This window comes from Dasypus novemcinctus, chromosome 25, assembly GCF_030445035.2.
Source record: "Dasypus novemcinctus isolate mDasNov1 chromosome 25, mDasNov1.1.hap2, whole genome shotgun sequence".
In the NCBI taxonomy this organism is placed as follows: domain Eukaryota; kingdom Metazoa; phylum Chordata; class Mammalia; order Cingulata; family Dasypodidae; genus Dasypus; species Dasypus novemcinctus.
In genome coordinates, this window is record NC_080697.1 from 59,076,149 (window position 1) to 59,087,666 (window position 11,518).

The following is an 11,518-nucleotide window of genomic DNA, read 5'->3' on the forward strand; positions in this document are numbered from 1 at the left end:
AATAGGCATTGTCCATCATCATCCTTTTGCTAGTTGTCCTGGGTGAGTCTGACAAACTGGAGAATAGGTGTTGGCTCCAACTCTGCTGAGATTCAGGGATCACCAATTCATGAACACCTGGAAGATTAAGTCTATGGGACATATACTTAATGGGTATAGTGCTAATTATAGGTTCAAATAAATGGGGCAGAAAATCATGTGTAGGAAAATTGTAAATATGTCAGACTCTGATATATTAGGGGAGATAGGTTATCATATATTCCAAGGTAAGGCTCACTGATGGGGTACCAATTTCCTGGGGTTGTCTGTCCTGCCTAGAGTGTCTAAATGTCTCTAGATCCCAGGGAACACCCTTACTTGAGGCATGGTTTACTGTGGCAGACAGTGAGATCTTCCTGAGACGTGCATAAGCATAACCTCTGGAATGACTTCCCAAATCACTTTGAAATCTCTTAGTCAAAAAAGTCATTTGCATTTAATATTTCTCCCTTATGGTCTAGGTCTTTCTCCAAATGCATCACTAGTTGACTCTGGGTAATAACCTCTCGGTGCCAGGAAGGCTCATCCCCGGGAGTCATGTCCCACAGTGGGGGTAAGGCAGTGAATTTGTATGCTGACTTTGACTTGGAGAGAGGCCACATTTGAGCAACTAGGAGGCCCTCAGGAGGTAACTCTTAGGCAATATATAATATTAGGCCACGTTTCAAATTCACAAGAACAAGGTTCATAAGTACAAGCAAAAATATCAAGGGCCTGGCTCTATCTTCCTTTGCTAGGCACTGCCCATGTGCTCCTGAGATTCTCACCCCTCTATGAGAGAATGTGGCAGGACTCCCCAGGATGAGAATTCAATTTTCTGTCATGACTTTCTTATAAGAACACCAGTTACTGAACGAATTTAGGACCCACCCTAATCCAGTATGACCTCATCTTAACCAATTACATCTACAAAGATCCTATTTCCAGGTAAGGTCACATTCTGAGGTTGCAGGGGGGCATGAATTTTGAGGAGACATTATTCAACATTTCATTTCCTTTTGGGAGGTAGGATACCATCTTTACCCATATTCTCTTATAAACAATGAGGAGTGTCAAACCCAGGAGAGGATTTTACTATGAAAATCAACATTTTTCTGGTTATTGGGTATTCTCCAGACTCCCACTGGAGCATATGCAAAGAAGGATAAGGTGGCCACTAGGCTCAAGATGTCAGAGATTATTTGGAGAAGTAGACCGATAAATAATCACAACATAATCTGACAAATCTCATAATAGTCCATGAGGCAATCTGCAGGCTGCCCCATGACACAGGAAGTTTCTGAGCTGTGGGGAACATTGAAAATCTTGTATGCTTTGTGTGGAAGCATAGAGAAAATTATAGAAAAACTAGTCCATGGGGAAATAGTAGCCAGCCCAGATGGAATGAAAGCAGAAAGTATATCCACCAACTCTGTGCTCTCACCTGGCCCAGGATCTACACATCACATATAAAAAAATACCATCAGCTGCCAAAAAAAAAAAAAAAATCATAGGGTAATTGCAATCCTTTGTCTCTCCAGTTGCATTAAAGGGATGTAGAAGGAAGCAGATGTGGCTCAACTGATAGAGCATCCATCTACCATATGGAGGGCCCAGGGTTCGATCCCCAGGGCCTCCTGACCCATGTGGTAAGTTGGCCCACATGCAGTGCTGCCGTGTGCAAGGGTGCCATGCCACACAGAGGCACCCCTGCGTAGGGGTGCCCCACGTTCAAGGAGTGCACCCCTCAAGGAGAGCCACCCCATGTGAAAAAAGCGCAACCCGCGCAGGAGTGGTGGCCCACACACAGAGAGCTGACACAGCAAGATGGCACAACAAAAAAGAGACACAGTTTCCCAGTGCTGCTGGATAATGCAAGCAGACACAGAAGAACATACAGCGAATGCACACAGAGAGAAGACTATGGGGCGAAAGGGAGAGAAATAAATAAAATAAATGTTTAAATAAATAAATAAATAAACAGGTGTAGATCTTGAGCCAGTGAAATCCCTCCCCAAAGTCCATTTCCCCACCCTTCAATATTCACCTATGCAGAAGTATCTCAGACTTTGTACACCAAACTTCAGACTCCTCTCTCCAGCCCAATCAACAAAACTTTCTGTCTTCTTGTCTCTCATTCCCATGTAACCGCCCTGAGTCTTCCCTTTGCTTTTCTCACTAGTCAATTCTGAATTTTTCATCTCAAGAGCACCAAAAACCATGCTGGCAAAAGGGGTGAGAGAGGGAAGAAAGTAGAGAATGCTCTTGTATTAAGCACTTCATCAGTGGCATCACACCAGGAACCAGGTCAAGTTTTCTCTGGGCATCAGTCTGCGAGTAACAGGCCTGAGATGAACCATCAGATCACAGAGCCAGATCTCTGCACAAGGAAATAGGTCATCTTGCCTCACCTGAGACTGACCTATGTCCACTATCACTGATATCTCAGGCACTGAAAAAGGAAGAATTCTATTAGCAAGAACACCTGCTCCCTACTCTGAGATGTCCAGAGTTCCATCAAAAGAGCAGAGGTCTCTTACGTTTCCCCAGGGCATCCTTTGGCAAGGAGCACATGTCACATGGCTGCAACACTAGCCCATTGTGCTGGGCATAGGCCCAGCCATCCCAGCAGACAGGGTTTGGCTTGGTATGGCTAGGGGGTCACAAGCAGACCCCAGAGTTCAGGCCCGGCCTGTTGGCAAGCAGGCAGTCCCAACAGTACTGCAGCCTCGCCCACATTCTTTCCCCTCCAGAATTCCTGCAACGGTAGTGAGCTCCACCTGAGGCTGCTGGGCAGAGATGTGTCAGGTCCAGGTGGGGGTCTCATACCCACAAAATCCAGGCAATAGCCCCTGCTGCTCAGGTCTTCTCCACCAGCCACCAGAAGAGAAGTCCTCCTCCATCAGTCAAGAAGTACTCCTGATCAACGTGCTGAAACAATCTGCTGGTCGTTTGATTTGGAGACATGAATGGTTTCTTCCTTACAAAACAGGAACCCCTGGCTCGTCTTGTGGCACCCAGGCATCTGTTTCTAAGGGCAAGGGCAGCTGCACCTTCATTGAGCTGGGGAGGGTAGCAGTTCCTTAGGCTCCCTCCCCAAATGCCCTAGCTCTTAGAGATTTTGCAAGGCAATGCTGAGGCCATATGCCAATGTAACTCAGGCAAGGCCATGGTCAAGACCTCTTACGCAGCCTAGACCCCGAGGGGAACACAAGGAACATTATGACTACCAGATGTCCACAAGGGTCCCCAATCTAGGTTTCTAGGGTTTGTATGTAAACAAGTTTTCCAGTTTTTGTCTCAACTAATACCCAGTCAATTAAGTGACCTAACATTCTAAAATATCTCACAGCCTAAAGTGCAGGTATAGAAAGCACCTTTCCAGAATAGCTCAGAAATTTTCCCAAGACCATATAACAAGTAGGCAAAGCTGGGAATTAAACACTGCTACAGCAGCTGCTCTGCTTCTGGTCTGAAAAATGAAGCCCTTGGGCTGTCTGAGCGCCCCGCTAGCACCGGAAGTGGAGGAGGCCAACCTAGGGATGAGGAGGTAGGGTCAGGCTAGAAGCAGGAGCTCGCGGGAAATCGGCTTCTCATATAAGGTCATGAGGCAGGGACACTCCAGCTCGTAGGCCGAGACTTTGAAAGGCCCTTGCAGTTTGAACCTAGTCCGAGAAGCTCCCATCACCATGTCCAGGGCAGGTGATTTCCCATCTCCTGCTTGACTCTCTCCAGTACCTGCTGCTCCTCAGGCTCATAAGCTAGACAAGAAGGTATCTGAGATGAAAGAGAAATGGAAGAAACTTCCATTAACAGATCTGAGGTTAGGTCATTTCCAGAAGGAGAGTCAAGGTGAAGTGCAGCTGGCCCAGGAACTTTTGTCTGCATCTAACCTCGGTGGGCAGACTGACTCCTGGGTGCCTGGTCAGCTACACCCAGAATCCTGACAAACACTAACAATGTCCTGATGGCACTCAGTGACTCTAAAGAAGAGCAAACAAGAGTGAAAATGTGTCTGATGCCCCAAGGACTATCCAATAGCATTGATCATTCTGTTGAACAAAACTTTTCTTGAGTGAGGAAAGGCATTCATTAGACTTGGCAGAGCATCCCCAGAGAATATACCAATTCTCTTCTACTCTCCCTCTCTATTCAAAGCCCTATCAACTTCATCAAGCAGGAATTCTGCATGGAGTAAATAAATAAATTGCTGTCTGACTTTCCAAGCAGCCATCTTGGGAGATCGGTTACTACAACCTAATTGCTTCTGGAGAAACTGGTCAAATCAACTTTCTGAAGTTCTATTTGCTGGGTTGATTTCACCCCAAATCCTGAGGACATGAACCAAATCCATGGCAACCTATATATAAAAATTCCCTCTGGAGGGGAACAGGTGTAGCTCAGTGGTTGAGTGCCTGCTTCTCGTGTATGAGGTCTCAGGTATAAGGTCCTGGGTTCAATCTTTAGCAACTAAAAAAAAAAAAAAAAGTCCCTCAGGATCACAGCCTAATATTATCTGAACACAGGTCATGGTTTTCTTCACCATCGCTCCAATCTGTGCTGAACCTCTCAGTTCTGCAATTCCCTGCTGCCAGCTCAGAAGCCTTTGTCATTCCAGAAAACAGCAAGAGGTTAATATTAACCCCAAGTCGGTTTATTCTGCTCTCTGTATCCTTTAGGAAGATGGGAAATAACTCAATCCTACAAGAGAAAGAGAATCCTTAACTGAGAGAGAACATTGTTTCTCCTCTCCATCAAAAATGAAGGTCTGGGGAAGTGGATGTGGCACAAGTGATAGGGCTCCCACCTACCACGTGGGAGGACCCGGGTTCCATCCCCAGGGCCTCCTGAGGAAAAAAGAGGAGAAAGTGTGCCTGTGCAGCAAGTCAGTGCCCGTGTGGTGAGCCAGGGCCTGAAAAGCGAGCCAGTGCCCACGTGGAGAGCCGAGTGCCCACACAGTGAGCCAGTGCCTGCACAAGTAAGTCACGCAGCAAAACGGTGACACAACAAAAGAGAGACAAGGGGAGAGTCAAGGTGAATCACGGCAGAGACCAGGAACTGAGGTGGCGCAATTGACAGAGAACCTCTGCCCACATCAGAGGTGCCCAGGATCGAATTCCTGTGAATCCTAGAGGAGAAAAAATGAGAGAAGACCAAAAGAGAAAGAGATACAGAAGATGACACAACAAATGGATATAGACAGCAAAAACAGCAGGGCGGGGGGAAGGGGAGGAGGAGGAGAGAGGAAGGGAGAAAATAAATAAATCTTTATTTAGAAAATGAAGGCCTGTGCTTGCTACGGCAGCACATATACCAAAACTGGAACGGTACAGAGAATATTAGCACAGTCCCTGTGCAAGGATGACACGCAAATTCGTGAAGCATTCCAAATTTTTATACCCAGATTTGGGGAATGAACTATGGACTAAAGTAGACTTCCTGGTATTCTACTATAGGCTTATTGTGATTCTAGCGACGGATGAAATTATATCACTGATATGGAGGCGATGGTCCCTGGAGGTTCTGGGGGCAGGAAGAGGGAAAAGCAGGTGTAATACGAGGGCATTTTAGGGACTTGAGAATTGTCCTGAATGACATTCCAATGACAGGTACAAGCCATTATAAAAGTTGTCATAATCTACAGAATTGTGTGGGAGACAGTGTAAACGACAATGTCAACTTTAATCCGCACTTAGCGGCAATGCTTCAATACGTGTCCATCAACTGCAATGAAGGTACCTCGCTAATGAAGGGTGTTGTCAATGTGGGAGGTATGGGGAGTGGGGTTATGGGAACCCCTATATTTTTTACGTGACATTTGTAGAATCTAAGTATCTTTTTAAAAAATGTAAAAGATAGAATAGAATTTTTTAAAATGAAGGCCCGCTTAAGGTAGTGCCTTCTCTCTCTCTCTCTCTGTCTCTCTCTCTCTCTCTCTGTCTCTCTCTCTCTGCCTCGACTTGATGTTTTCTAAAATGGGGATAAAAAGAAGAGTACTGCAGAGGATTGCTGGGAAGCTTGAGAGAGCTAAATGCGCCTGGCCCCGAGACTGACATACAGTAAGAGCTCGATAAGGACTAGCCGGTGAGCAAGCCCTCAGTGATCAGGAGTCAATGCGGCTGCGGCTACTGCTACCAGCGATGGTGCCACTCAGCCCCGCAGACTCTCGTCAAGTGCTCATCTCACGGCAGCCCAGCGCAGCAAGGGGCCAGGGCGGCCGCCTGCAGAAACCCCTAGGATGCAGGCTCACCGGCAGTGAGAAGGACCTACCCCAGAGAAACCTGCAGCTGGAGAGGACAGGCCTGCGGTCCAGCTGCTGGGGAGATGCCTCTAGACAAAACGTCTCCCCCAACAAGGCCATCCGAGCTCCTTGAGCACCACCCCACCCGCCGGCCGGGAAGCCACGTGGTCCCCAGGCCAAGCCCTGGACCGAGGTCAGAGAGCCGGGGCTGTTGCCCGCTCATCCGCTCACTTTACTGCCTCACTCTGCCCACTTCCTGCTTCGTACCCAGCACAGAAACCAGCATGTGAGGTCCTCAAATCGGCAGAGCAAGCCAACAGAGGGTTCCATCCCTGCCCAGAAGCTTAAGCAACAGACAAGACCTAGCGGAACTATCTTTGTCAAAGCTCCAGAAAACAGGTAAAGGGGCAGTGCCATGTCAAGAAAAAAGCATCTGAAAAGCAGCAGGATATTGTAATGTGCCCCCACCAGCTCAGCACAGAGCCAGCCCACGCTCCCAGTGTGAGTCCCTGGTACCCACTGTGGAGGGAGAAGAGTGACCCTCTTGCACATCCTGAGAGCACACGTGTCTGTGCCAGTCTGATGGCAGCCTAGAAGACTGAGCCAGGACACTCACTGCAGGCTCACTATTCACAGGCTGCAGTACATACAGGGCCCAGAAATGTGAGAAAACAGGTTTCTAGGGAAGAGGCGACAGTCAGATCCATGTAAACAGGAGAAATTCTAGGGCTACCTGCAAATGTCCAAGAAAAGACATACCTGCAGAAAATATCGGGAAGGCCCGACGCTTTGGCCTTGCGCTGTTCCCTAAACGCACTGCATGAATAAGCCCTGAAGGAGAGAAACCACACAGATCAATATGCAAAGACTGAGGGAGGTGTTTTCTATTTTTTCCTTTTATTTATTTTGTTGTTATTGTTGCTGTTAGCATTGAAGAAAATCTCTGTCATAAATCTCAGAGATAATATTAAAATAGGAAAATGTCCTAGTTGCAGCAAAAGATTACAAAACATTTTTTTAAAAAAACAAAACAGGAAATGATGGCTTATGCAAAAGCACAGGATAAAAAATTAGAAACTATTAATGAGGAAAACCAGTGCTTGAACATACCAAACAAAGACTTTAAAATGGTGCTAAAAGTACTTAAAGAGCTAAAGGAAAACATGGACAAAGAACTAGATGAGATCAGGAAAACAATAAACACAAAGAGAGTATTAATAAAGAGAAATCATGAAAAGGAATCAAACTGAGGTGAAGATCACAATAACAGGAATAAAAATGTCCCTAGACGAGTTAAACAGCAGATTGGAAGTATCAAAAGAAAGAATCTATGAACATGAAGAAAAGAAAATTAAGAGAACAGAGTCTGAAAGAACTGTGGGATATCATCAAATGTTCCAGTGTATGCATTATACATTATTGAAGTCCTATAAGAAGAGAAAAAGGCAGAAAGAATATTGAAGAAACAATGGCTGACAACTTTCCAAATTTCCTGAAAGACATAAATACATACATCCAAGAAGCTCAATGAACTTCATAAGGGATAAACCCAAATAGAGCCACAATAAAGACATATAAGAATCAAACTGATAAATGCCAAAGATAGAGAAACCTGAAAGCCACAAAAGAGAAACAATGTGTTGCGTACAAGGGAGCCCCAATAAGACTACATGTCAATTTTTCATAGGAAAGGATAAAGGTAAGAAGGCAGTAGGACAACATATTTAAAGTGACGAAAGCAAAAAATTGCCAACCAAGAATTCTATATGTGGCAAAATTCTTTCAAATATTAGATAGACTACATTAATAGCAGGAGGCTTTAATACACCACTTCCAGTAATGGATAGAGTACCAACACAGAACATCAACAAGGAAACATGAGACTTGAATGACACTCTAAACCCAATTTAGACCGAACAGACATATGTAGAACACACCACCAAAAACCAGCAAAATCCTACTGCATAAGGATCATTCTCCAGGAAAGAGCACAGGTTCAATCACAAAACAAGGATCAATAAATTCAAAAATATTTAAATACAGTGTATCCTTTTCAACCACTATTGAATGATGCTAGAAATCAATAACAGAGAGAAAACTGGAAAATTCACAATATACACTTAAGCAACCATTGGTCAGAGGCAAAATCACAGGGAAATTAAGAAATATCTTGAGGTAAATGAAATAGAAAACACGGCATACCCAAACTTAAGAGATGCAAGGGTAGTGCTGAAAGGACATTTATAGCACTAAGAAAGACCTAAACAATCATGCAAATGGAGGATCTAGAAAAAGAGGAGCAAATTAAACCCAAAGTGGACAGAGGAAAGAAATAACAAAATTTAAAGGGGATGTAAATGAAATAGAGAGTTAAAAAAGGAATAGAGAGAATCAACAAAGCCAAAAGTTGGTACTTTGAAAAAATCAATAAAATTGGCAAACCTATAGCCACACTTACAAAGAAAAAAAGAGGGAAAACACAAATAACTAAAATCAGAAATGAAAGGGGTGACATTGCTACTGGCCCCACAGAAACAAGGATTAGAAGCAGATACAATGAACAACTATAGGGAAACGGATGTGGCTCAACCAACTGGGCTCCCGTCTACCATAGGGGAGGTCCAGGGTTCGATGCCCAGGGCCTCCTGGTGAGGGCAGGCTGGCCCGTGTGGTGAGCTGGCCCACGTGGAATGCCGGCCCACGCAGGAATACCACCCCACGCAGGAGTGCTGCCCTGCATGGGAACACCGCCCAGCATGGGAAAGCCACCCCACGCAGGAGTGCTGGCCGACACAGAGAGCTAGTGCAGCAAGATGACACAACAAGAGACACAGAGGAAAGAAAATAAGAAGATGTAGCAGAACAGGGAGCTGAGGTGGTACAATAGAGTAATCGCCTATCACTCCAGAAGGTCCCAAGATCAGTTCCTGGAGCTGCCTAATGAGAATACAAGCAGACACAGAAGAACACACAGCAAACGGATACAGGGAGCAGACAACAGGGGGAATGGGGAGAATGAGTGAGGGGAGAAATAAATAAAATAAATCTTAAAAAAAAAAATACTATATGCCAGTAAATTAGATAACCTAAATAAAATGGACACATTCCTAGAAATACTAAAACTACCTACACTGACTCAAGAAGAAACAGAACATCTCAGCAGGCCAATAACTAGTAGAGACATTGAGTCAGTCATCAAAACCCTCCCAAGAAGGACCAGATGGTGTCACAGCAAATTTTACCAAATATTCCATGAAGAATTACCAGAAATCCTTCTGAAAGTCTTCCAAAAACTGAGGTTGGGGGAATACCCCCTAACTCATTCTATGAGACCAGCAACATCATCTTACCAAAGACAAACAAAGATACCACAAGGAGAGAAAATGACAAATATCCCTTATGAAAATATATGCAAAAATCCTCAACAAAATAGTAGCAAGCTGAATTCAAGAGCACATCAAAGATTATACATCATGATCAAGTGGGAATTATCCCTGGTATGCAAGGTTGGTTCAACACAAGAAAATCATAGAAAAGGCATTTGACAAAATCCAGCATTGATTTTTTTTTTTATAAAAACACTTTCAAATATAAAAATAGAAGGAAGCTTCTTCAACATAACAAAGAGAATTTATGAAAAACCCACACGTAACAACATTCTCAATGGTGAAAGACTGAAAGCTTTCACTCTAAAATCAGGCACAAGACAAGGATACTCACTATTATCACTGTTATTCAACCTTATACTGGAAGTTACAGCCAGAGCAATTAGACAAGAAAAAGAAATAAAAGCCATCTGAACTGGAAAGGAGGAAGTAAACCTTTCCCTGTCTGCAAATGCCATCATCCTCTATAAAGGAAATCCTGAAAAATACACAAAAAGCTACTAGAACTAATAAGTAAATTCATCAGAGTGGTGGGATACAAGAGCAACATGCAAAAATCACTAGTTTCTCTATGCTAATAAACAATATGAAGAAAAAAAACAAGAAAAAAATTCTATTTACAGTGACAACTAAAAGAATATAATATCTAGGAATGAATATAACCAATGATGCAAAAGACATACACAGAAAACTACAAGAAATTGCTAAAAGAAATCAAGGGAGACCTAAATAAATGGAAAGACATTCCAAATTACCAATTCAATACAATCCCAATCAAAATACCAATAACGTTCTTTGCAGAAATAGAAAAGCCAAGTATCAAAAATATATGGGGGAAGTAGATTTGGCTCAACTGATAGAGCATCCGCCTACCATATGGGAGGTCCAGGGTTCAAACCCAGGGCCTCCTGACCCATGTGGTGAGCTGGCCCATGCACAGTGCTGATGTGCACAAGGAGTGCCGTGCCACACAGGAGTGTCCCCCATGTATGGGAGCCCCACACGCAAGGAGTGCACGCTACAAGGAGAGCTCCCCACACGAAAAAAAGTGCAGCCCACCCAGGAGTGGTACAGCACACACAGAGAGCTGACGCAGCAAGATATGCAACAAAAAGAGACAGATTCCCAGTGCCACTGACAAGAATGAAAGCGGGCACAGAAGAACACATAGCAAATGGACACAGAGAGCAGACAATGGGGGAATGAGGAAGGGGAGAGAAATAAATTAAAAATAAATCTTTAAAATATATATATATATATGGAAGTGTAAATGCCCCTAATAGCAAAGTCACCTTAAAAAAAAGAAGAGCAAATTTGGAAGACTCAAAACTTCCCAATTTTAAAACTTATTACAAAACCACTGTAATCAAAACAACATGGTATTGGCACAAGGACATACATATAGACAAACATAAATGAATTGAGAGTCCAGAAATAAACCCTCTGTCTTTGGCGAACTGATTTTTGACAAGGCTGCCAAGCCCACTCAATGGGGAAAGAATACTATATTCAAAAATGGCACTGGGAGAACTGGATGTCCATTTGCAAAAGAATGATTGTGAACACCAACATGACTCCATAAACAAAAAACAACTCAAAATAGGTCAAAGACCTACATATAAGAATCAGAACTATAAAACTCCTCAAAGAAAACATAGGGAAGCATCTTCAGGACCTTGTGTTAAATGATTTCTTAGACTTTACACCCAAAGCACAACCAAGAAAAGAAAAATTAGATAAATGGAACCTCATTGAAATTAAAAACTTTTGTGCATCAAAAGACTTTATTATAAAAGTGAAAAGAAATATTTATTCCCTACTCAATGAGAGTAAATATTTGGAAACAACATATCCAATATGGGTTTAAAATTCG

General features: G+C 43.6%; 1 non-coding gene across 1 annotated transcript; it reads left to right on the forward strand.

The window, feature by feature from the left end:
• The first annotated feature begins 5,307 nt into the window (after positions 1-5,307).
• Positions 5,308-5,414, forward strand: LOC111759218 (U6 spliceosomal RNA). Its single transcript, XR_002793288.1, has one exon. It is a non-coding gene; the product is annotated as a U6 spliceosomal RNA (small nuclear RNA).
• The last annotated feature ends 6,104 nt before the right edge of the window (positions 5,415-11,518 follow it).